General features: G+C 45.1%; 1 long non-coding RNA gene across 1 annotated transcript; it reads left to right on the forward strand.

Moving 5' to 3' along the window:
• Window positions 1-285: 285 nt before the first annotated feature.
• Window positions 286-19,251, forward strand: LOC138774538 (uncharacterized). Its single transcript, XR_011360331.1, has 3 exons — window positions 286-440; window positions 2,389-2,499; window positions 19,079-19,251. It is a non-coding gene; the product is annotated as an uncharacterized lncRNA (long non-coding RNA).
• The last annotated feature ends 8,234 nt before the right edge of the window (window positions 19,252-27,485 follow it).

Here is a 27,485-nt window from a genome sequence, read left to right on the forward strand (position 1 = left end):
AAAACAAGACACGTCACACACGGGCACAAAAAGGGAAGAGCGCTTAACCGCGCAGGCGTGCGAGGCGCGCACTGAAACTGCCTGCGTGACGTCACAGCGTACGCTGGGGGCGGGCGAGGGCGACGGTCATGTGATGTCATTGCCTGGTTACTAGCTTTGCTTTTTTGGTAGGAGCTTGTTGCCTAGCGACGCCTCTCCCTGGTTATCGAGCTGGATAATGAGAGTTTCTGCCACGAGCTGCTGCGGCCGCCGCTGTTATTTACTGGAAGTGCCGGGGCTCGAGGATTTCCGGATCTAGAGGGGGGAACTGATTACGGAAATAGCCGAGTTCTCTAGTGAACTAGAGAGTTCCGGAAAATCAGGAGATTTAGGGGATGCGAGGGATGGAGATTACTAATGGATGACTGCGGAGAATATAGAGTATAATAAGGAGATCCTGGGTATGGGTATGGTTATTACTGCAGTGCATTATGGGAAATGAGAAGATTATAGGTTACCTTATATTACTGCAGTGCATCATGGGAAATGAGCAGATTATAGGTTACCTTATATTACTGCAGTGCATTATGGGAAATGAGCAGATTATAGGTTACCTTATATTACTGCAGTGCATTGTGGGAAATGTGCACATTCTAGGTTTTCTAGAATCTGTGCAATGCAGGGGTTCTTTGAGTCTGCCTTGAGAATCCCATTGATTTCAATGGAAGCTTTAGAGCGTGACCATAATGGAAGAAGTGATGTGTATGTGCGGTTTACTCTTGCGTCCCCCTGTAGTAATGGCCCCCTGTGTGGTTCCCCATAGCAGATGCTCCCCTGTGCAGTAACCTCATAGTAGATGGCTCCCTGTGTAGTCCCCCAATAGCAGATGCCCCCTGTGTAGTCCCCCTATAACAGATGCCCCCCTGTTCAGTCACCCAATAGTAGATGACCCCCCTGTGTAGTCCCCCTATAGCAGATGCCCCCCTGTTCAGTCACCCAATAGTAGATGGCCCCCTTGTGTAGTCCCCCTATAGAAGATGGCCCCTGTTCAGTCACCCTGAAGTAGATGAATCCCTTAGTAGTCTCCCTATAGCAGATGCCCCTTGTGTAGTCCCCTTAAAGTAGATGTCCCCCCTGCGTAGTCCCCCTGTAACATTTGCCCCCTGGGTAGTCCCCCCTGAAGTAGATGACTTCCTGTGTAGTCATGTGACTCCATGTTTTGTACCCCTATAGTAGATATCCCCCTGTGTAGTTCCCTTATAGCAATGCCTCCTGTGTAGTCCCCCTATAGTAGATGGCCCTCTGTTTAATTCCCCTATAGTAGATGCTCCCCCTGTGAAGTCCCCCTATAGTAATGGCCCTCTGTTTAATTCCCCTATAGTAGATGCTCCCCCTGTGTAGTCGCCTTATAGTAGATGACTCCATGTTTTGTCCCCCTATAGTAGATAACCCCCTGTGTAGTTCCCTTACAGCAATGCCTCCTGTGTAGTCCCCCTATAGTAGATGGCCCTCTGTTTAATTCCCCTATAGTAGATGCTCCCCCTGTCTAGTCCCCTTATAGTAGATGACTCCATATGTAGCCTCCCTATAGCAGTAGGTGAACAACACTTTTAAAGGGCTTTGTTTTTGTTTTGTTTGGTTTTTTAACATCTTTTGAACTGATAGGTATGCTTATCATCCACAGCTGATTTATCTATTGCAACACTTTTTGTGGGACAGCACATGAACCTTCTGACACATGCATAGGGAACACTCCCTCCAGCTTTTGCCGCACTACAATTCTCATCATGCCTGGACAAACCAGCTTGTTTGGCTAGACATGATGGGAATTGTAGTTTTCATACAACTGGAGGGCTCAGGATTCCCCATCCCTATTCTAAAAGAGTTAGGGCTTGTTCACATCTGCATTGCACTTCCTCCTATAAACAGAAACTATGACCTGCTGCAGGATAGACACCTATATTGGGGTCCCTCAGATTCAGCCAAGGTGTCTCTAGATGGGAATGATTGCCCTGTGTACAGGTCTATTTTTCTCTATGAAATATACAGTGTTTGAACCATCAGCTTAGATGGGAGCAGGGCCAAAGGATTGTTATTATTATTTTTATTTATTTATTTATTTTAAATTCCCAGTCTTTTTTTGTGGAAAGCTACAAAATTTTTACTACATCTCATTCCATGTGCAGTGTATGACAGCAGGGTCAAAGGTCATATAATAACACATGGAGTCAGGGTGAGGACGTGTGACCTGCCAGAACTGGGCTGGGATCTTACTGGTGATTCCTGTAAAGGGATAGTGTTCGAGTCAGCGGCAAAGGAGTCAACTAGAAAGTGAAATCAGCTCATTGGGAGTCGTAGACTTGAGGTGTCGACAACAACTTCTAACTTCACCTTCCGTTTTCTTACCAGGCTCTGACGGGAAAGCAATTTACAAATGATACAAGGAGGAAGTGGATTGTATTTTTAGGCTTTTATGTTCAATTATTAACGGATTTCCTTCATTTACTCCACATTATTCAGGTAACAGAAGCCATTAGGTGTAAAGTAAACAAGGAACGTGGCGTCTGGTTGAATAAGGGGCCCTAATTATATGATGACGCCCGAGAATCCCCGGTGGTTTCCAAGGAAAGTGCCAGAGATTAGTAATTTACTTCTATTAAAAAATCCCAAGTCTTCTAGTACTTTTCAGCTGTTGTATGTCCTGCAGGAAGTTGTGTATTCTCTCCAGTCTGACACAGTGCTCTCTGCTGCCACCTCTGTCCATGTCAGAAACTGTCCAGAGCAGCAGCAAATCCCTATAGAAAACCTCTCCTGCTCTCCAGACTGGAAGGAATACATCACTTCCTGCAGGACATACAGCAGCTGATAAGTATTGGAAGATTTGAGAATTTTTTTTTTAAAGAAGTAAATTACAAATCTCTGGCACTTTCTAGCACCAGTTAATCTGAAAGATTTTATTTTTGGTGAACAACCGCTTTAAGGCTGGGTTAATACACAGTATATTTCAGTCGGTATTTTGGTCCTCATATTGCAACCAAAACCAGGAGTGGATTGAAAACACAGAAAGGGTAGCTTCACGCATATCGGATCCGCTGCGTGTATGGGACCCGGCCCCTTTCACCTCTCCGCCGCCGGCCGCAGCCCTGTCCCCGAGCATGCATTACCTACTTGGCGCCGCGGCTGTGTGTGACGCTTCTGGCTCCCCTCACTCCCCATCAGCCAATCAGACAGCACTGATTGGCTGATGGGGAGCTGGGAGCGTCACGGCACCAAGCAGGTAAAGTATGCTCGCGTCCAGCCAGCGGCGCGGGGGGGGGGGGGGGGTTAAAGGGATATGGGCTTAAAACCAAGGTACCACTGTACTTGCATGTGAACAGAACAAAAGGCAGGCGGCACTGGGTAGTTCAGCATTGAAGCACAGGATACTATATTACAGGGGTATATATATGATATACAGTTCTGATGATTGATCTGTAAGGGAGCGTGTCCGTCCTTCTCCGGGAAACCCCATAGTTTCATACTGTTTCAATATTGATACTCCAAAGTATCACTCATGAAAAGCAACTCGGATCCTGTTACAAGGACCATATACTGATTGTATAGTAACAAAGCCGGTCATTACAGGACTGACACAGCGCCTGCATCCAACACTGTGAAACACAAAAGAGGAGCGGAACCCTCACTAACCAGAATAACAGCAACACTATACAGTTACAGGGAGACGTGATACATTATATGTGTTTACTCACAAATTCTCACAATGATATCCACACACACCAATGTCAGAGATGTTATAGGACATAGACATGTAAAAAACAGTGATGTCACAGTACAGGGATAATACACACAGTGATGTCACAGTACAGGCATAATACACACAGTGATGTCACAGTACAGGGAGGATAATACACACAGTGATGTCACAGTACAGAGATAATACACATAGTGATGTCACAGTACAGGGATAATACACAGTGATGTCACAGTACAGGGATAATACACACAGTGATGTCACAGTACAGGGATAATACACAGTGATGTCACAGTACAGGGGTAATACACACAGTGATGTCACAGTACAGGGAGGATAATACACACAGTGATGTCACAGTACAGGGATAATACACAGTGATGTCACAGTACAGGGATAATACACAGTGATGTCACAGTACAGGGATAATACACACAGTGATGTCACAGTACAGGGATAATACACAGTGATGTCACAGTACAGGGATAATACACACAGTGATGTCACAGTACAGGGAGGATAATACACAGTGATGTCACAGTACAGGGATAATACACAGTGATGTCACAGTACAGGAGGGATAGTACACACAGTGATGTCACAGTACAGGAATAATACACATGATGATGTCACAGTACAGGGATAATACACAGTGATGTCACAGTACAGGGATAATACACAGTGATGTCACAGTACAGGGGGATAATACACAGTGATGTCATAGTACAGGGATAATACACACAGTGATGTCATAGTACAGGGATAATACATTGATGTCACAGTACAAGGATAATACACACAGTGATGTCACAGTACAGGGATAATACACAGTGATGTCACTGTACAGGGATAATACACAGTGATGTCACAGTACAGGGATAATACACACAGTGATGTCACAGTACAGGGATAATACACACAGTGATGTCACAGTACAGGCATAATACACACAGTGATGTCACAGTACAGGGATAATACACACAGTGATGTCACAGTACAGGGATAATACACACAGTGATGTCACACTACAGGGATAATACACACAGTGATGTCACAGTACAGGGGTAATACACACAGTGATGTCACAGTACAGGGAGGATAATACACACAGTGATGTCACAGTACAGGGATAATACAGAGTGATGTCACAGTACAGGAATAATACACATGATGATGTCACAGTACAGGGATAATACACAGTGATGTGACAGTACAGGGATAATACACAGTGATGTCACAGTACAGGGATAATATAGAATGGTGTTACATTTACACATTGCTGTATCCTTGCAGTCTCAGGACTGCCCTATGATATTTCCTGTTATAATTATTATTATAGAGCCAAAATATTGGGGTCCAATACAAAACATACAGAGAAGAGCTATAAAGCATGCAAAGGTAAAGAGAAAGTTATATTGTAAGAGGAAGGAAGTGGAAGAAAAGCCTACAGTATATAGGAGGGAAGTGGTGGCTGTCGCCTTGTAGTGGTAGATGTAACCCCGCTGCCACCTTACTACTGCCACAGCTGCCCCCTCATCACCTGGTGAATTATCCATTTATTGTGCTTGCAATTTTTTGTGTGGCCCAACCACTTGATAAACCGAGCCGTCTCAAGGATCTCAAGGATCACAGGGATCGCCACTTGTCATTAACCCCTTGACGCATGAAGTACTGGGTTCCCACATCATGATGTCCTGGTGTCCCAATGGTTTTTCCTGTTTGCCGGAGGTCTCATATTTACCTCCATGCAGTCTGATTGGCAGTCTAGTCATGGAGTCTGCCTCAGGCAGACTATATGAGACAGTAGCAGATAGCACTAATCACGATCGCTCTTTAATATTTGCTTCTTGTGTAGGGTCCCTTTTAACAAGGATTGTCTGAAGTGTAGAACAACTTTAAAGGGTTATTCTTAGGGCCCTTTTACACAGAAAGATTATCTGACAGATTATCTGCCAAAGATTTGAAGCCAAAGCCAGGACTGGATTTGAAAAGAGGAGAAATCTCAGGCTTTCCTTTATGACCTGATCTCTGTTTATAGTCTGTGTCTGGTTTTGGCTTCAAATCTTTGGCAGATAATCTGTCAGATAATCTTTCTGTGTAAAAGGGCCCTTATTTTAGCTTGTTATTCCCCATCCATAGGTGCAGTGGTCCGATAGAGAAGAATGAAGTGCAGATTGCAGTGCCCGCAGAGAAGGGTGATTGTGTCGCTTAAGGGTCCGTTTACACACACAGATTATCTGACAGATATCTGCCAGATTTTTGCAGCCAAAGCCAGGAATGGACTATAAACAGGGAACAGGTCTTAAAGGAAAGACTGAGATTCCTCTTTTTTTCAAATCCATTTCTGGTTTTGGCTGCAAAAATCTTGTAGATATCTGTCAGATAATCTGTGTGTGTGAATGGACCCTAAAGTGTAACCATCGTTTGTAAAAACCTTGTATTGGTCAAGGTACAGGTGTTGAGATCCCTGCCGATCAATAGAATGAAGGGGAAGAAGCGCTCAGCAGCTCACGCTCTGCCTCTTCGCCTGCTAATAAGAGCAGTCTACAGAATTAGGCCCATTCATATGGCGTAAGACACCGGCCATTCCGTGACCAGGCCGGTGTCAGGGAAGATCATCTTCACTGTCGCTGAATTCAGATGCGGGTGCCCCTATCCGAATTCACCGATGCACACAATGGAGCGTGCAGCCAGCGTTCACACCTACAGGATCCGCAACAAATTTGATGGTGCAGATTTGATGCTGTGTTCAGTTTTTTAAATAAAATCTGCTGCGGATCCGGTAAGTGTGAAGGTACCCTTACGCAACATGCTGAACACTTCTGAGGGCTGGACTGGACATTTTTTGGTGATTCTATAGAGCAGCGGTAGAGAACCTTGGCCCTCCAGCTGTTGCAAAACTACAACTCCCATCATGCCTGGACAGCCAAAGCTTTGGCATGATCGGAGTTATAGTTTTATAACAGCAGAAGAGCATGAGTGAAACATAGGCTGTGCGCACACGTCCAGCGCTCCATTCATTGCGGAGCAGTTGTGTCCCCATTCTTCAGTTAACGTCTGGGCAGTCGGATCCCCAGAGATCAGCTTGGTATCCGCTTCCCTATAAATAGGATAATATTTTAATACCCCTTTAAATCTCTTTACTTATCATTTACGTTGTCATCCTGATAAGAAACTTGATGACCTTTGACCTATTACCCTTCTTCTTACATTCTTCTAATTTACGTAATTTAACAAAAAAAAATTCAAAAGAAGTACACAGGGAAACTAAATTCTGTATGACATCTTGAAGTATCGTCTGGGGAAAACAGAGCGGCGCGAAGCAGTACTGTACACGGTGACATCATTTGTTGACAGCCGCTCTGCACGGGGCTCAGTAGGTGTACGAGAAACCACGTGCAGTGACTAAGCTGTTTTCTCAGCCGGCTTCCTCCTTTCTCTCTCCAGTCGCACAGAAGCTCCTTAATACAGGCATTGTGCCTAGATGAATAGCTTCCCGCACACATCCAGCACACAGAATGAGATGTCACCACAAAGATGGTTGGATGGCCAGACCCCATTTATAGAGCTGTAATAGTGAGCGTGCCTCCAGACGAATTATATTTAGAAGCCTTTCCCGCAAACCCTGATTAGGTAACCCGATTAAGCCGTAATTAACCGATACAAATGACAGAGGGGAAAACATGTCGAGCGACTCCTCTCCTTCTATGTGCAGCTATGTCACAGGCGGTGATGTCCTCACTAATGGCATCCTGCCTGGCTAATGTAGTGACGGGACATTAGAGAGAGCTAGGCTAGGCTAGGTTCACACTACGATTTTGCAATCCGTTTTTTTTCATCCGTTTCTTGCAAAAATGCATACACCTGTTTTGATCCGGTTTTCCATTGAATTCCATTGAATTTCCATTTTTTTTTTAAAGGGCACAAAAATTAGGTCGACTACGCTTTTGTGTACGGTAAAAAAATGGATCCGTTTTGATCCGTTTTTTTTATTTTTATAATGGAATTCAATGGAAAAACGGATGCACGCACATGCATCCGTTTTTCATCAGTTTTTTGCAAAAAAAAACTGATGAAAAAAACGCATTGCAAAATATGTAGTGTGAACCCAGCCTAAGCCGTGTGATAAGCTATGCCCTACTCGCTTGGACCTGCGGCACATGATTTTATATATATATATATATATATATATATATATATATATATATATATAGTGGCTGCTCGTAAAACATAATGACAGGATGATATGGGATTATTAGATTCCTCAAAGTTTCGTCAGTGTAAACAGTAATTTACATTGTGCAATTCTGAGAACTTTCCTGAGGTCACATCATCCCATGATAATATCATGTCAACAAAGGGTATGAAACTCTGCCGAGTCTTCTTTCTTTTTCGTAGTTGCCTTTCACTATTACTTTTATAATGAAAGTGGCCGATACGAGACCGAAGGGTGACGATCATAGCGTAGGACACCCAAAGAACGTGCAGTCTCGCTTGTGCAAGATGGAAGATGCTTGATGTACAGTAGTTCCAGGATATTAGATGATGCGATGTATGTAGCTATGGCTGGAGAAAAGATGTGAATCACTATACGGGGCATATAGAATCTTGTTTTTGTATACAGCTCCTATGCAAAGCTATGTGTCCTCGGGCCACAGACACTGGGTGCACTGATCCTATAGTCATGGATAGTACACTATACACCATGATGATGCAGAGGGCAGATAGCATAGGATCCATTATTAACAATAGGTGATGGTCACAGAGCATGCCCACAAGATTCTGCTGTGGAAGTAATATGCAGAATACAGGTCCACAAGGTTGCTGTAAAGAGTAGAGATGAGTGAATTGCCCAACTCTTTTCCCCTCCACCCCGGGTGTGGGCAAAGCTTGATCCAGTCCTGGGACTCAAGAGATGGAGCTGTTCTCTCCGTCTCCCCCCTCCTTTCTGAGACGGCTGATTTAAACAAGTCCCTGGAAGGCTTTATCTGCAACATTGTAGCTTTTTTTGTAATGCCGGGAGGAATAATCACAGTGAGTTCATTAGCAACTTGACCTCGGAATAACCCTCCCAGCATTACAAAGAAGCTACAAAGTTGCAGATAAAGCCAGTCAGGAACTTGTTTACATCAACTGTCTCAGAACAAAGTAGGGTTTCCCTAGGTTGAACCTGATGGACTCTTGTCTTCTTTCAGCTTATTAACTATGTTACTATGTATGTAGAAGGAAGGGAGGAGGAAGAGAAAAAAAGCTCACATTCAGATTTTTGTGTCTTCAGCAGAAAGCAGCAGCTTAGAACTGGGGGAAGGAGACTGAATAGATAATAACAAGTACGGAAGGAATTGTTAATCTCACCATGGGCAGCAACATTTGGAAAGTTATATTTGAGTGGAATACCCCTTTAAGGGAGCAGAAACATTGACTTGAAGAAAAAGTTGCTTATAAAAGGTAGTGTCAGCTTCTGTGCATATCCCTCTTTTCAGAACTCTCCATGGGGTATGAATGGCCTACAAGTCTCCACACACTTTTATGGTGTCCTCCTCAAGGAGAGACCTTACCCCTTCACCCTCTTTGCAGTCAGCAGCACCCTGATGTGCACTGAACCCAGAAACTGCTGTCTACAGATGGGGGGTCACCTCTAGTGTTAAGCAGAGAGGCCAAAATGTTTGGGTTTGGCGACGTTCTCCGAACGCTCAGCATTTGATCCAGCACCAGTCACCTCACCTTCTAGGAAAGGCACATTAAAGGGGTTATCCAGTGCTACAAAAACATGGCCACTTTCTTCCAGAGACAGCACCACTCTTGTCTCGAGCGGGGTTTTGCTGCTCAGTTCCATTGAAGTGAATGGAGCTTAATTGCAAACTGCTCCTGAACTGGAGACAGGAGTGGGGCTGTCTCTGGAAGAAAGTGGCCATGTTTTTGTAGCACTGGATAACCCCTTTAAATCCCCAGTCATGCCCTGAGGCTTCACGAAGGAGCAGAAACATTTACTTGAAGGGAAGGACAGTTTCTAAAGGAGGTTACAGAGAACTAATTTGCATATTCTTATATGTGAAACATTTTAAGGGGTACTCTGGAGATTTAATCTATATGTTACATACATTATTTTAATGAAGTTAGAATACTTTGTAATATAACTTTTTTTTTAAGTATATTTTTTTTATATACATATGTACTACCCTTTAGTGGCAACAGTAAGGGCCGACACAGTCTCTCTGCTGCCACCAATGTTTTTGTTGGGAACTGCAGGGCTATAAGTCCTGTAGTTCCCGACACAAACTGCAGGGTTCCAATTCCTTATTTGAGGGGTACTTAAAAAAAAATTGTCTTTTACATCAACTGGTGCCAGAAAGTGCCCTAGATTTGTAATCTACATCTATTAAAAAATCTTGTGTCTTCCAGTACTTATCGGCTGCTGTATGTCCTGCAGGAAGTGGTGTATTCTTTACAGTCTAGAGAGCAGGAGAGGTTTTCTACGGGGATGTGCCACTGCTCTGGACAGTTTCTGACATGGACAGAGGTGGCAGCAGAGAGCAATGTGTCAGACTGGAAATAATACACCACTTCCTGCAGGACATACAGCAGCTGATAAGTACTGGAAGACTGCAGATTTTTTAATAGAAGTAAATTACAAATCCCTGGCACTTGCTGGGAGCAGTTGATTGGAGCTTTGCTTGTATGTTGCACCGTTTTATATACGGTTGCTAATTTACATGGATGTGAATATCATTTCCTGCAAAGACATTTTTAGCCTCAGTCGCTGCTGTATTTCCTATACCTGTGCGGAGTGACAGCTCCAATGCACAATACCCTGTAACATCTCTGTAACATTGCCCCCGGAAAGGTTGGGTACAAGTCAACTGAGCTAGATGACTCAGAGCAGTATAATAAGACTGCAAACAAGCCGGCTCCCTGCTGCCTGGATAACAAAGCAGAAATACCAGAGATTCTTTCCAAGAAGATTTATATGTTTGTAAAACACTGGACTTATGCAACAATGGTGCAATCCTATTACTTCTATAGAGCAGATGACATGGCATATTACAGGCCAAAAATGAGAGCTGCACTGCCTCTGTGAACCCGAGTGTGCACAGAAACCAGTCATCACTCATAGAATCCATCATGGAGTTCTGGCCCACATCCCTCTGTCAGGTCTTCCTGGCAGCCACTCACAACCAGCGTGTAAGGCTACTATTACATGGCCCGATAATAACTCTAGCACATCGGTGCTCGTTTACTGGACCTATTACACGGCCCGATTATCCTTTACAAGGGCTGCATGGACATCATTACCGATGTCCTTGCAGTTCTTGCTTTAGGCTATGTTCACACTACGTACGTCTCCGGACGTAGCGTGTTCCGTGAATAAGCGGACGGAGACTTACGTAGTTTGCGTACAATGGAAAGTATACGATGTACGGCGGCACAGTTCACACTACGTAAGAACTTACGCGAGGATCGTACGCGGCGCCGTAAAGATTGAACCAGACCATTGTTTGAGGACGAAAATGCCGTCACTTACGCCCGTAGCGTAACATGCGGTCCCGTACGTAGTGGTGATTTCTTCATTTTTGAAACTTTTTGTGTCGATCCAAAAGGTTCTGTGGGGTGTACGGGGCTAGGCGAATATTTCCAAGTAAAAGACCGCTGTCAGATCTGTACGTAGGGCGCTCGGGAAGCGTAAGTAGACTTTGGACGTAAGTTCGCGCTCCGTACGTAGCCGGCCGCAAGTAGCGTAAATCCCCAGCCGGAGTTTACCGCGTATATGTCCGGCCACGAAAATATGCGGCCGGACATATACGCAGTTCGAACATAGCCTTAAACTGTATAGATTACCTATCCATGGTCCAGGGCTCCTCTTGCAGTCTGCTTCTCCCGGGGTCCCGCGCACTGCAGCTTCAGAGCGACAGGCCGCTCAGCCAATCACTGGTCGCGACGGTCCTGGCCAGTGATTGGTTCTGAAGCTGGACCCGGGGAGAAGCAGAGCGCAGGAGGAGCCCTGGACCATGGATAGGTAATATATTTACTTTGCAAATCGTCAACTGCCGGCCGCGCACCACTATTACATGTAGCGATGCACGGTCAGTGCCCGACAATTACAGGTCCAAATCTATATCAACGATCAGCCAATGATCGTTGTCATCTGCTGACCGTTGTGTTTATTACACGGAGCGACAATCGGCCGGATAGGGCCGATTCGGTCGATTATTGTTCCGTGTAATAGTACGCTAATGGTGGAGGAGCAAAGGAGAGGCAAGTGGGGATTAGGTGAATTGTCTGCTTTATGTTCACTCTTATTTTATTAATTTTTTCAAGAAAAAAAAACAAAAAAAAATGTAAACAGAAAAACATTATACAATGTACAGTAGCCATATGGTCAATATGATCCATGCAAGAGTCCATTGCTTAAAGGGGTACTCCAGCAAAAATCCTCTTCTTTCAAATCAGTTGGTTTCAGGAAGTTATATAGATTTATAATTTACTATTTAAAAATCTCAAGTCTTCCCATACTTATCAGCTGCTGTATGTCCTGCTGGAAGTGGCGTATTCTCTCCAGTCTGACACAGTGCTCTCTGCTGCCACCCCTGTCCATGTCAGGAACTGTCCAGAGCAGGAGCAAATCCCAATAGAAAACCTCTCATATATAGGGATAATACACACAGTGATGTCACAGTACAGAGATAATACACAGTGATGTCACAGTACAGGGATAATACACAGTGATGTCACAGTACAGGGATTATACACACAGTGATGTCACAGTACAGGGATAATACACACAGTGATGTCACAATACAGGGATAATACACAGTGATGTCACAGTACAGGGATAATACACAAAGTGATGTTACAGTACAGGAATAATACACACAGTGATGTCACAGTATAGGGATAATACACACAGTGATGTCATAGTACAGGGATAACACACAGTGATGTCATAGTACAGGGATAATACACAGTGATGTCACAGTACAGGGATAATACACAGTGATGTCACAGTACAGGGATAATACACAGTGATGTCACAGTACAGGGATAATACACACAGTGATGTCACAGTACAGGGATAATACACACAGTGATGTCACAGTACAGGGATAATACACACAGTGATGTCACAGTACAGGGATAATACACACAGTGATGTCACAGTACAGGGATAATACACACAGTGATGTCACAGTACAGGGATAATACACACGGTGATGTCACAGTACAGGGATAATACACACAGTGATGTCACAGTACAGGGGGGATAATACAGTGATGTCACAGTACAGGGATAATAGACACAGTGATGTCACAGTACAGGGATAATACACAGTGATGTCACAGTACAGGTATAATACACAGTGATGTCACAGTACAGGGATAATACAAAGTGATGTCACAGTACAGGGATAATACACAGTGATGTCACAGTACAGGGATAATAGACACAGTGATGTCACAGTACAGGGATAATAGACACAGTGATGTCACAGTACAGGGAGAATAGACACAGTGATGTCACAGTACAGGGAGAATAGACACCTGCCTTTAGGGGGTCACAGATGATGTTTATAATGCATGAGTTATGGTATAATGGTCTGTACTCATAAAAAAAATCCACAGCAGCTCAGGTCTCCTAAAAGATAATTCTTCCATAACTACGCCTATGAACATGTATCTTTCTGTAACCCTAACCTTAATGCGCTCATGTATGGCCAAGCCCCCTTTAAATCAATGCAGGATTCAAAACCATCTGTAATATCCAGGATCTTATACAATGCTGTAAGCAGAAACCTGCCAGAATATCAATACAAGCAATGTTGATGGTTTTTCCTACTGTATTTCAGTAATGGGAAATCACCATGGACCGTGGATCTTCGGTTGCAGATATTGAGTAATACACTGACATTACTGTATACTATTATTTTGCTTTGTCATTTTTTATATGCTTCAGTATTGGTTTTAGTGAGTCAGATGGAAACAGATTGTTCCTTGTCGGAGCTCACATTATCTCTGCTATCATTTCTGTTATCTGCCTTGTCTTGCTGGAAAACATGTTGTTAAAGCAACCCAGACAGCAGCAGCGTGTTCATGGGATTATATATTATACTGGAGCCTTCTGGAGTACTGACTGTGCACATAAGCAAGCACAGCAGCTGGAGGTCTATATTACTTCTTGAATGGGTATTCCACCCAAAAACTAAAAAATTAAACACCCCCAAACAGGGGCGGATTAACTTTACCATAGGCCCCGGGCTGTTCACCAAGCCTGGGCCCCCCCCCACCCCACTGTAACTATGGAAGCACTAGCCTGGCGTTCATAGTACAGGACAGATAATGTCATGATGTCCTGATTTGTGCAAAATTGCCATTAAAAAACTGATTTTTTGCAAATCATGACGGAAGTGTAGCCAAGAGACAGTACACCACTGAAAGTATAAGTCTTTTTGGGTGGTCATGGGCCCCCCAGGAGCTCAGGGCCCCGGGCTACCGCCCAAAACGCCCCTATTATAATCAACTACTGCCCTTAAACCCAGCCAGTCCTACTCACCAAGTCCCCTTAAGTATTTTGAGCCGCCCCCCCTCTTCATAGCTGCCACTGTTCCCAAGTTACAAGTTTTTCTAAAAGACGGTCTATAACCAAGATGGCGCCGACCAGGAAACTATGTATCAGATGTATCAGAGCTTATACCCACAGATGTAACAGAATGATACCTACAGATGTAGAAGAACTGATGCCCACAGATGTATCAGAGCTTATCCTCACTGATACCCACAGATGTAGCAGAATGATACCTACAGATGTAGCAGAGCTGGTGCCCACAGATGTAGAAGAACTGATGCCCACAGATGTAGCAGAGCTGATGGCCACAGATGTAGAAGAACTGATGCCCACAGATGTAGAAGAACTGATGCCCACAGATGTAGCAGAGCTGATGGCCACAGATGTAGAAGAACTGATGCCCACAGATGTAGAAGAACTGATGGCCACAGATGTAGCAGAGCTGGTGCCCACAGATGTAGAAGAACTGATGCCCACAGATGTAGAAGAACTGATGCCTACAGATGTAGCAGAGCTGATGGCCACAGATGTAGAAGAACTGATGCCCACAGATGTAGCAGAGCTGATGGCCACAGATGTAGAAGAACTGATGCCCACAGATGAAGAAGAACTGATGCCCACAGATGTAGAAGAGCTGATGGCCACAGATGTAGAAGAACTGATGCCCACAGATGTAGAAGAACTGATGGCCACAGATGTAGCAGAGCTGATGGCCACAGATGTAGAAGAACTGATGCCCACAGATGTAGAAGAACTGATGCCTACAGATGTAGCAGAGCTGATGGCCACAGATGTAGAAGAACTGATGCCCACAGATGTAGAAGAACTGATGGCCACAGATGTAGAAGAGCTGATGCCCACAGATGTAGAAGAACTGATGCCCACAGATGTAGAAGAACTGATGCCCACAGATGTAGAAGAACTGATGCCTACAGATGTAGCAGAGCTGATGGCCACAGATGTAGAAGAACTGATGCCTACAGATGTAGCAGAGCTGTTGGCCACAGATGTAGAAAAACTGATGCCCACAGATGTAGCAGAGCTGATAACCACAGACGTAGCAGAGCTGATATGTCAGTGACTATGACTATGTGTATTCCAACCCAGGGGGTTTGCGTTGCTAGCGGCGTTGAGGGGGTGCCACCCTGTGGTGATGCTGGGGGATGCTGGCCTGTGGTGATGCGCTGCATTGAATGGGGGGGCTGCTGTAATAGACTGTGGTGATGCAGGGGTCTGGGGGGTCAGAGTGCTGTCGGGGGTGGGGGGGGGGAAATGGTGACAGGAGGGGGAGGCTTACTTTGCTCAGCATACTGGAGGCATGGCCCACGGAAGGGGATGTCAGTAGGTCACGTGTCCGCCATCTCTTCAGTGGACAGGGTCATAATCGCTAACCCAGCCAACATCTCGGAAGGTGGGAGCCAGGAGTGAGACAGAGAGGATTTCGTCTAGCTGTTGTTTTGCATTCAGAGGGGGAGAGTCGAGGTAAAGAGCTAAAAAAAATGGTGCAGAACCCATAATTACTTTATTTTACAAATATATAATGCTATGGGTGGGATATTTATTAGGCTATGTTCAAACTATGTAAAAGTACGTCCGTTGTTGCCGATACAACGGCCGTACTTTTGGCGCGGTGGAATAATGCCTTACTTTCAATGGGATCCCGGCAGGAGCGTATACACATCGTATGCGCTCCGGCCGGGATCCCGTACGGGGCCGGAAATAACTGACAGGGTAGGAAACCCTGTCAGTTCACACTATGAAACGAGCGGCTCCGGCCGCTCGCTTCATAGTGTGCAGGGGGAATCTCTGATGCGGGCGCGTGCTGATGCGCCCGCAGCACAGCTCTGCTGCCGGACAGATCATCCGGCTGGTACTCAAGTACCGGCTGCGATGATCCGGTCACAGAACGGCCGGTCTCCATACGTTGTGTGAACATAGCCGTAATGTAAAATGTTTTTTGAGGGGATTATCAAGATTATCAAGTAGCAAGAAATATCTAATGGGTACAGCTGGCTTATGTAGCTGAGAACAAAAGAGTCAGGCATTGGAAATTCAACATGCCTGATTGTTTGCTCCCCTAAGATCTACCATCAGGCCCCCATACTTCCTATATGATCAGGAGATCATGATGATCAGTAGGTTTCGTTTAACGTACATAATCTTTTTTTATTACTCAATGATCCAAATGTATCAAAACTGGTATTTAATACGTCTGAAGTAAATTGCACCACATTTATAAAAGAGGCAAATCAATTTATTGCTTTTTGAACTGCAATATAAAATCCATGCCTGCAGTAGGAAATAAAATTTGCACAATTTTCTGAGAAACCATGCCCACCTCCAGTAACCAAACCACATTTCTTTGTACTTTCTAAAAATAGCATGTTCCTTAAAGAGTCAAAATATTTGGGGCAAACAGGGCATGCTCTATCATATGCAACATGATGACTAATGTTTCAGACAGCTTGCCTCCATTTCTGTAAATCATTCATTCACCAAAAATTATTTCTTACCAAAAAAACAGCTGTAAAGTCTTCGCCACTAGGTGTCTTAGTTTTCTGCATTCCGCTGTCCACTGTCTGTTGTTAGGGAAATTCTGTCTCTAGTATCAGCAAGACAAAACACAGTAAGGCTATGCTCACACTACTTAAGTTCTGTAGTAATCACGGCGGTTGTAACAACGGCCCTGATTTCTACGGAACTTACATATTGCTGCAGGCTCAAGGGATCCCGGACAGAGTGTGTACACATAGTATACACTCTGGCCAGGATCCCTAGCGGCGCCGTGAGAAACTGACATGTCGGTTTTCTGCGGCCACTATTCAGTAAATAGTGGCTGCAGAAAACCCTGTCAGTTCACACAATGGAGCGAGCGGCTCCATCCGCACGCTCCATTATGTGCTGTGGGGAGTTCTGATGCGGGCGCACATGGATACGCCTGCATTAGAACTCAGCGGCGCAAAAGATCATCCAGGATGATCTTCACTGACATAGGCCGTTCCGTGACCCGGACGGTCTCTTACAAGGTCTGAACATGGCCTAAGATGGTAAGTGTTTGTGTTTGGGGTGGGGTGTAGTGAGTTTAAAATTGGTAGAAAGGACACCGCTTGCAGGTACTGTCATCTAGAGGATCCTTACTGGCAATAAAAAGTAAATTAAGTCTTGCATGTTGGTGTTTGGTCCCCTGTGGTACACCTAGGTTAATTATATCATATCCTGGCTGATGGTCGTCGGGTTATAACTGATGGTATGCATGCAGATCAAAACCTAGGCGAGTAACTACCAGACAGTAGAACTTCATCCATAAAATGGAGGTGCGCAGCTTCAACGGTTCAATCAGCTGTTACCAGTGATGACAGTGATGGTCCTAGATGGGTCCTAGCTATTAGATAATCATGGGGTTAGGGCTAATAATGTTTTTGCTTTAAAGTGGTAAAACAACAAAGATGTTCTATACTTACCTGTCCACGCTCCCTCTGTGTCCTCCTGCCTGTTTCCCACTCACCACATCCGCCGCTGACTTCCGATCCGTCTCTGAAGTCATAGGCCGCACAGCCAATCACTGGCTTGGTCTTGGTCAATGAATGGCTGAACACCCTATCATTCTAGAGATGGGATCAGAATGTTCAGCGGAAGGTGAGATAAGCAGGGAATGCAGGAAAAAGGCAGCAGGAGAGCAGGGAGTGTGGAGAGGTAAGTATAATGTTTACTCTAATTGCTGTTGGCCACGTATCAGTATTAATAATAGTAATGCGCAGTCGATGGCTGATGGCTTTTTCTGCTGACAATCTTCTATGTTTCTATGAGAACCAAGACACCATTACTTTGTAATCTTTGTTGTTATTATTGGATGCACAGGACAGATGATCAATAATTTCCAATAGGTTATTGGTAATCATCCCAGAAGAAATAAACCCTTGTGAAAAGTTAGTGGCTCAACAAGGTCACATATACACTAACCCGAAATAATGATAGAGATTTGTCTTCTTTCCATTGTGACCCTGTGAGGACCATTCCCAGTTATTCATGCCCTAGCACAGTGTTCCCATCTTTAGTCCTCAAGGACCACCAACAGGTTATGTTAAGGATTTTCTTAGTAGCGTCATTATAGTCAGTGCACCAGGTATCACCAAGCTGTTCTTTATATGGGATATCCTCAAATCCTCACCTCTGATTGGTCCATGAGCTCTGGAGTTAAAGGGGTTGTCCAGCAAAAATCTTTTTCTTTCAAGTCAACTGTTGTCAAAAAGTTATATAGATTTGTAATTTACTTCTCTTAAAAAAAGTCTTCCCATACTTATCAGTTGCTGTATGTCCTGCAGGAAGTGTTGTTTTATTTTCAGTCTGACACACTGCTCTCTGCTGACATCTCTGGCCGAGACAAGAACTGTCCAAAGCAGGAGAGGTTTTCTATGGGGGATTCATAGAAAACCGAGACAGAGTTCCTGTCTTGGCCAGAGATGTCAGCAGAGAGCAGTGTCAGACTGAAAATAAAACATTTCCTGTAGGACATACTGCAGTTAATAAGTATGGGAAGACTTGAGATGTTTTAATAGAAGTAAATTACAAATCTATATAACTTTCTGACACCAGTTGACTTAAAAGAAAAAGACAACTCCTTTAAGGGAACACTGCCCTAGTGTATGACCAGAAAGGTGGAAAAGACCAACTTCCAGATGTTTCATTCTCTTTTATAGGATAAGTTTGAGTTCTGAGAAGTGTTACAGAAATAACAACAAAATTTCAGTTGTACCAATTTTTCCCCTTTATGTGTCACATTTATGAAGAAGAAGCCTAGTGGAAAGCTGTTCATGTGATTTCGCCATTCCTCATTGTCATGCCCACAGTAGATGCCACATGATGGTTAAACAAAGGTGTGAGCAGGAAGATGATGACATGGCGGAAAGAAGCAGAGACAATCTTCCTCCACCAATGACTCAAGACCCACATGTCACACTGCTCACAGAAGGCCATAGAGCTCCCTGGAAAATGAGCGTTTCAACTTTGTTCCGAGCATTGAAGACAGTGAACTATCTGACCTTACAGAGTCATAGTGACCATCAGCTAGTGGTGGTGGCCTTACAGCCCTGGGACTCTACCAGTGTAATAACTAATCTAATCTAATTTATACATATAGGGAATTAAATGTATTGCCAAAAAATTGCTGTTCTGTGGAGCCTCATATTCTGGTGCTGGACGTAACTATCCCTAACAATAGATTGTCATGAAATTGCCTAATTCCCTACAATAAAAAGACCCTAGTGATAAGTGGCTGGATCCAAAGTGAGCACCAAAAGGAGTTATCTACTGTTGGATTGTGTTGAGCAGATCTGTCCAACTGTTCGAACATTCTCCAAACCTGAACACTCAGTCTAGGCCATAGACTGTATACATGTTTTCCAGGACTCCCTAGTAACTTCTCCAGATGCCGGAAGTGGCTAGAGACCATGCATTGGGAAAGAGGAGGATGTCACATGTGCGGGGTTACATATAAGGCATAACAGCTTGCCTGGCAACAGAAGAGACAGAGATTATGTGACCTATGTCTCAGAAGGGAGGAGGAGGAGGGCAGAGTGGAGCAGGCAGTGAGGATTTTCAGCAGCTTCAGAGTGTAAGTGAGGGGGTGCTGCAGACAAACACACCCAGGGCCGGCGTCAGCACAGGGCTTACCTGGGCAAGTGCCAGGGCCCACAGTACATCTAGGGGCCCAGAGAGGAAGATCGGCAGGTGCTCTAGTGTTCAGCCCGCTCACTGTAGTGCAGGGGGAGGGTCTGAACATCAGAAGACACAAGAGATTGAGCAGGACCTGCACAGAGACAGAAAAGGGTAAAGGACCTGATCACATGAACCAAAGGTTCTCAACCTAACAGCAAGAGGGTGAAGACTGAGCTGCAAGTACTGCATATCAGTAATTCAGTGTCAATAATGTGTGTTTGTGTATGTTAGTGGTGTCTCAAGTGATTGTGCATAGTATGTGGATGATGGGTGCATAGTGGATGGATGAGGGGCCCACTGAGGCTCTGTTGCCCGAGGGCCCGCAAAAATCTGGAGCCGGCCCTGAACACACCAATTCATGTGTTACAAGCCTATTACACTTTCTTAATTGGAGTTCCCTTTTAGCGTGCCCATACCCTTTCAATAATTGATAACTGACCTATCACATTCCTGTTTTCTCTATGGGAAGATCAGTGGTAGGCCACAGCCAGGCAGCTCTGGCTTATCTCTCCCAGAACAAAGGGGTCGGGCAGTGATTTTCCATCACGTCCAGCCCCTATCTCCACTAATATCATATGTGGGTGATTGTTCAGAAGAGCCCCATACACTTTATGTGGGCGATGAAACCCGACGTGATCAGTGTGTAGGGTCAACAAAAGTATAAGGTACATGGGGACCTTTAGGGTTAGAGCCATTCACTGCAAGACTATAGTTACTTAACCTGAATTGATCATTTATATCTACAGCTCTGTTCTCATGTCTCTTCTCTTCTGAGAGGAGTTCCATTTTAATGCGTTCCTTTAGCTGTCTTGGTGGACTTCCGCTTGGGCCAGACCGGCTTCTGTCATTGGGCGCAAACCTTAGGCCATCTGTATTGTCCAATTAGGGATTCAACTGCTAAAGGGCCTTTTTCATGGGCCATACCTAGTGCACAGCTGCTGTGATCCGGCATCCTGTAACTCCGGCTCTCATGTCCAGCCGCTGTATCTTCCTCTAGAATGATTGTAGGTAAGTATGTACTGCTGTGTGATCTGGAAACTGACAGCAAGGATATACAGTATGTATATCCGTGTTGTCAGTTTCCATGGCTGCACGAACGATACATGGATCGTTCATGCAGCCCAGCCGCGTAATGTAAAAGGACCTTTAGGAACCACTTTTCTGCTCTACTCTGACTCTGCATGGGTTAACTCTTTCAGTGCCATTATAAGCTACAGTTATTGGAACTTTAAGATCTGTGTCTCGACTACATGGATGAGGTTAAGTTACCTGTTATATTGCACTCCTTGGGTCTTGGTGTACACTACATTGTGGCACCTGACTCAAGAACAGTCTAACAGGGAATTGCTACAGGGGATTAAAAGGGTCATCCAGGATTATATAAGCACAGCTACTTTCTGCTAGAACTAGCACCACCCCTGTCCTCAGGTTGTTTGTGGAATTACAACTCAGCTCTATTTACTTTTATAAAACCAAGTTGCAATACTACAACAACCTGAGGACAAGAGTAGTGATGTTTTTGAAAAAAAAAAAAATAGCCATGTTTGTCTCAGCCTGGATAACCCCTTTAACATCTACTCCGCAGCCCCTCATCCTTTACAACATAGTGACTCTATAGGGACACAGGGGTCCATCCATACAGGCTAAGGGCCCTATTACAGGGGACGATAATCAGGCAAATTATAGTTTTATTTTAAGTGATTATCGTTTCGTGTAAATGCAAGCAACGATCAAAGGACCAATCAGAAATCGTTCATCGTTCGTTTGGTGCTGGCAGTGAATGGGACTACAAATCCCAGCTGACTCACGTCTCGATCTGTTTTTCTATCTTATATCGTATTTGTAGACTCTCACAGACTTATAAACCTCAGGGCCTGGCAGTGAAGGGGTTAACGGTCTGCCCTATCGATCTGCGATCAGGATGAGTGAAAGCATTATCAGTAATTACAGATAATTTAATGGCGGCTTTTAGCAGAACATCTGTTGGTACAGTAACCGGAGAGTTTACGGTGACTGAGGAGCGATGATATCAGCCGAGGACTTTATAGTAAATGTGTCAGTCACGGCCGCGCACAAGGCATGTGATTGTTTGTAAACTGAATCCAGAGCATCCGAGTGGAAGATAAGAAATCCCTCGGGATGAGCTGTCAGCACCGCCGGCCAATGGGAGCCGAGCATCCTGTGATGTCAGGGAGCGAGATGATGGCGTGACTTCTCCCAGCTCAGCCCCATGCAAGATTAATGCTCTGCCGTGAACACTTCATCCACAAAATGGGTTATGGGTTCAAATTGAACGCGATCAATAGCGGCAATAACATTTACTACCCTGCCGAATGATGAGAAGTGACATGTTTTACTCCGATCTGGATGTGTCATCCTTGCAGGAGATGCTCCCACTACCAGGAAATGGCCAGGGTTTCAGGGAAGTGGAACTGTGTCTTCTCTTCTATCCACTCATTTCCGTGCACATTGGATCAAACCCTGCGGCTCGTCACTGCCAAGAAAAAGGAGTCCTAGACCAAGTCCTTTAACCCCGTAAAATATGGTTCCATTCCAGGAAGACTCTTACATTCATATGTCCTCTGTAGTGCGCTCTAGAGGGTCCGTTCATCCTGATCTTCCTGGTTCATGAATAGAATGTAAAAATGACAGTAAGGGTGCATGCACACTACGGAATTCCCGCGTATGACCCGCGGCAGATTCCATTGCTCGTATCCACATGTGGCGGCGCACATCTCCGCCCGTGCCATAGACCCTATTCTATGCACAGGCAGATTCCGCATTCCGCCGAAAGAAGTGACATGTCAATTCTTTCGGCGGAATGCTTCATCCGCCCGTGCATAGAATAGTGTCTATGGCACGGGCGGAGCTGCGCGCCGCCGCGTGCGGGTACCAGCGACGGAATCCGCTGCGGGTCATACGTGGGAATTCCGTAGTGTGCACGCACCCTAGAGGTTGACAAACAAGAGTGTCAATGAGAGGAAATCCCGGGTCCAGGCGTATTGGTATTTACTGGAAATGCTAAATTTGTAACGGCGCACCCCCATTTACCATTATTATACATGGGTCTTCTTAAGTGGCAGAGGACCCCCTTAGGTTTTGTCAGAATGGTCAAGGGAAAACCTTAAAAGTGGTATTTTTGAAACAGCAGGGGCATGGGGGAAGATAGTAACCATCACTACGTACCTTTCCCCATACTTCTCCAGCACTAGATCATCGCTCTGGGACCCCCGCTGGGCTCTGGGTTCTTCTTCTCAGCCGACGTCACAACCTGGTTGATGGACAGTCAGTGACTGGGACAGGACCGTCTGTCCGTCAGGCGGGTCGTCATTTTCCCTCCACGTCATGACGTCGTACAAATCGGGGGGAAATGCCTTCTGGCGGGGTTCCAGAACTGGTGGAGGGAGAGGTAAGTAGTGCTTGGTTATTATGTTCCCCCCTGTCCCTGCCTGCTGTCAATTATTTAAAATGATTTAAAAGCTTGACCCCCCCCCCCCCCCCTCCCAACATCCCCACTGGCAGCCTGTCCTTAAAATGCAGCTAAATAGCTTGGAACCGCACAAGGTAACTGTGGCCCCTAGAAGATAATAGTGGATTCTCTGTGACCACACAAGGTAAAAGAGCCCTCTGGGTCCCCAACAAAGTAATAGTGCCCAATGTATGTCCCTCACACGGTAAAAATGCCTCCTCGATGCTCTCCTTCTTCAACCAGTGTGCATGCTCTGTATATTCCTTCCTAGCCTGTCAGCTCAATGCGGTAGACGCAGGGGAGGAAGTAATAAACAAGAGTGGTGAAAGTAGAGCCACCCAAATGTGGCAAAAAGGGGCCCAACCTATGGCCATCCTGTGGCTCAAGGGTCCACTTGCAAGTTGTGACTCCTATGGGTACTATTACACAAAGTGATTATCCGCCTACTTGGCCGTTTACCTGCCTTTGCGGACGATAATCGTTATGTATAATAGATCATGTTTTAAATCAACGATGTACATGTCGGCTGATCGTTGATTTAAAGCATGACCTAAAATTCAGATAATGATAGCGATGGTCTGCTTGCTGTTGCTTCATGTAGCAGACAACTGCTCACTCTCATGGGCTCTCCGGACGATCTAAAGATGGTCCGTGCAGACGCCCCCCCCAACCCCGCCCCCCACACAGGCTCCTTGATGTCTGTGTGTGTAATAGCACTGACAGCTTATGTGGTGTTCACCCCCGGTGTGGAGGTCATGGTTAGGTGTGACACCAGTTCTTTGGTGGTTGGCCGGAGTGGTACAGTCGTGCTGACTGAGTTGCGTGATGAGAGATGAAATAGAGGATCAGAAGAGTAGAGAGGAGAATGTCGAGAGAGTCCCAACCCAAGTAGTATTGTGCTCTGCCAGGATGTCGGAGGTAGAAATAGAAGAATACTTGAGAAGAGAGAGAGAGAGAAAATACTTATGTGTCCATGTTTTGACTCTTTGGTCTTTGCACCACCTATTGCCCACCACTGTTGAGTGACCCGTCCTAGAGGGTGACACAAGCCCCAGACCTTGTTACCTGGGATAAGCGGAATGCTGAGGGTTCCCTGCTTACAGCCACGCTGCGAGATAGAGTTTATAGGCTTCTAGCAACTTTGCTCTATTCGGATCGGTTCCTTTACTTTCTTTGTGGATACTGTCCTGCACTGTGTCTCTCCTTGTCCACGGCGTGGGTTAGGAAAATCCCTGACTTGTTCTCTCTAGTTAAAGCTTAACACTGCATAGTGTTGTGTGGAGTTACTTGAGAAGAAACCGTGTCTAGATACATGTGCAGGCCCGAGTGTGTTGAAACGGTAATTGCTGCTTAGTAAGGATCAAACACTATGGGGCAGACATGGCAGGGATTGGGGGAGGTTAGTATTAGAGTCTTGACACTAATCTTTCATTTTTTAAGACAACCACTTTAATGAAGGATATCAGGATCCTCTTCTATAAGCTAAAGTTGAGGGCAGCCACAGAGTGTCACTCGCTCTCCCCCCCCCCATACAGCACTGTGTAGTTCTTCAATTTGTCACAAGTGGCGCCGCAGAGAAATGGAAAATGTGCAATTGAACAATTAAACATACAGCGCATTCTGGCACCGATGAGGTTAATTCATGGTTTTGGCCTCCGTACTGCTGTAGGTCTGGAACACAATAGTGCGGTATAAGCCAAGTAATATCGCTTGATCACATCTGATTTTCGGTGACTTGTGCAGTTTTATCTGTGAATGAGACGGATTGTTTTCCATTGCTCAGCACCGAGACACCACATGTAATCTGGATCTAATATTATCTGATACCAGACACTGTCTACCATTGAAAATTTATGGTGGCGATTTACTTATCTGGAAGTGCTGACAAGTAGGAACACTTTGAAGCTACTTTACATAGATGTATGGGGAGGAACAGTAAGGGCCCTATTACACGGAGCCATAATCTGCCGAATCAGCTTGATGGTTCCGTGGAATAGAGACAACAATCAGCCAATGACAACGGTCCTCGGCTGATCGTGTCTTTTGGTCCTGACCTATGCCCAGTGATTGGCTGACCAGCCTGCCTCTTCAGAGATCCGCTCTGAAGTTGTACCGGCGGCTGCGGGGCAGGGAAAAGCCAGGAAAACAAGGAAGAGCGTGGAGAGGTAACGTATACAGTTTACTATTTACTATATACAGCAGGGGGTGCACGGATATCGCTAACATCCGTCAGGATGCAGTTAGTTGCAATCGACAGAATTGTAATGTGTCTTGCACAGCATCTTATAAAACCTAAAATGCTGTGCAGCTGCTATAGTAAAAAAATACAATAAAGCAGCCATACTTACCTTTCTGTAATCCCCCTGATGCCCACGTGCTCCCTTTCCCCTGCTCACTGACAGCCCGCTCAGCCAATCACTGCGTTGCCCCACCGCAGCACGTGATTGCCTGAATGGGCTGTCACTAAGTGGAGGACCAGAGATTGCACCAGAAGGAGTGCGGACAGGTAAGTATGGCTGATTTATTGTTTTTAGTGTAAAGATACCCTTCAACAGTTTCGGATCTCCCAGCATCATAGCGATTGATGTGGCGTCCGCAGCACCTTCAGGGGTCACGGCTCCCAACCTGTGCGTTTCTAGCTGGTGAAAAACCACAACTCCCAGCATGCTGAGGGTTGTAATTTTGTAACAGCTGGAGACCCACAGGTTAGGGAATACTGCTCTAAGTAAAGGAAAGCCTAACTACTACTCTGTATATTGGCTCCTACTCTAGGAACAATGTAGTGTAGTACTGCTACTTCTGTTTCCTCATAGTGATCTGAATCCTGTAATCCAGCATGGTTTCGGCCTACATGTTTTCAGTACTGAATCTATCTATATTTTAATAACTGGACACGCAGCCAGGAAACGATAAAATCCATCTGCGGCCCAGCTCAGCCATTTGTACATGTAAATGTAATTGATTGTGACATCTTTCTCATGAATCCACTTTATTTGCCGGAGTCCCAGAGCTGAACATGAGGGTATATCCAATAATATTGTATGAGTCAGACGTGAGCTCCATGGGGTTGCGGTACACACATCACGTGTGGAGGAATTATTGATGATCCTGTGAAACAGATAGCGATGGCTATTATATAATCCAGCATCGGGGATGGTAATGCGAGGTCGGTAGGTTTCTGGATGGCGGTGACTCACCTCTATACATTAGATGCTTCTATCATACGATGCATTAACTATTAATTACTGAATAAATGTAACGGTGTAGGGATCAATACAGGTTGTACATTTGTAAAGATAATATTAAAAAGATGATCCATGCTGCAAATAATACTCTGCGTTACATAAGCCTGGACAAGATACCATGGCCAGGTTATATAAGAGCAGGAAATATTACTATTATTTCTAAGGATTATCCAGATTTATTAGGAAATGTGCAATACTTTTGTAGCACCAGGCACAAGAGGCACATGGCTGCCATACAGAATAGGGAACGTAGGTGGCAATGGTTATCAGAGCATGAAGGGAGTTGTAGTTTTGCAATAGTTAGAGAGACACAGGTTGGAGACCATTGTTGTAAAGGCTGACAGAAGAAATCTTTCCAGCAGGTACATTCGCTTTAAGTTTTTCTCATAAATAGAACGGTGCAAGTGTGGGGAAGCCGGTGCCGCGGTCCTTTCCTATGTACGGCGCCATTCTGTTCCTGGGCACTGGCCGGGGGTGGAGCCCTGTCATAGAGAAGCAGGGGTTTCCTCCCACTGGGAGCGGGCCAGCCCACCTCCAGTGATTCACACCAGGCCGGTGCACGAGAATAGAATGGCGCCATACGCGGGAACTGGGCCACTGTTTGAAAAAAAGGACCACGACGGCTCCGTTTTATCTCGATGGTACATTCACTTTAAAGGGGTATTCCATTCTTCATTCATCACTAGGGACATTATTTTAGTGCCATTAAAGTGCAGTCCATGTGGATATCTGGTGCCATGTACTAACAGAGGACCACAGATGATTAGG

This window comes from Dendropsophus ebraccatus, chromosome 15 (assembly GCF_027789765.1).
Source record: "Dendropsophus ebraccatus isolate aDenEbr1 chromosome 15, aDenEbr1.pat, whole genome shotgun sequence".
NCBI lineage: Eukaryota > Metazoa > Chordata > Amphibia > Anura > Hylidae > Dendropsophus > Dendropsophus ebraccatus.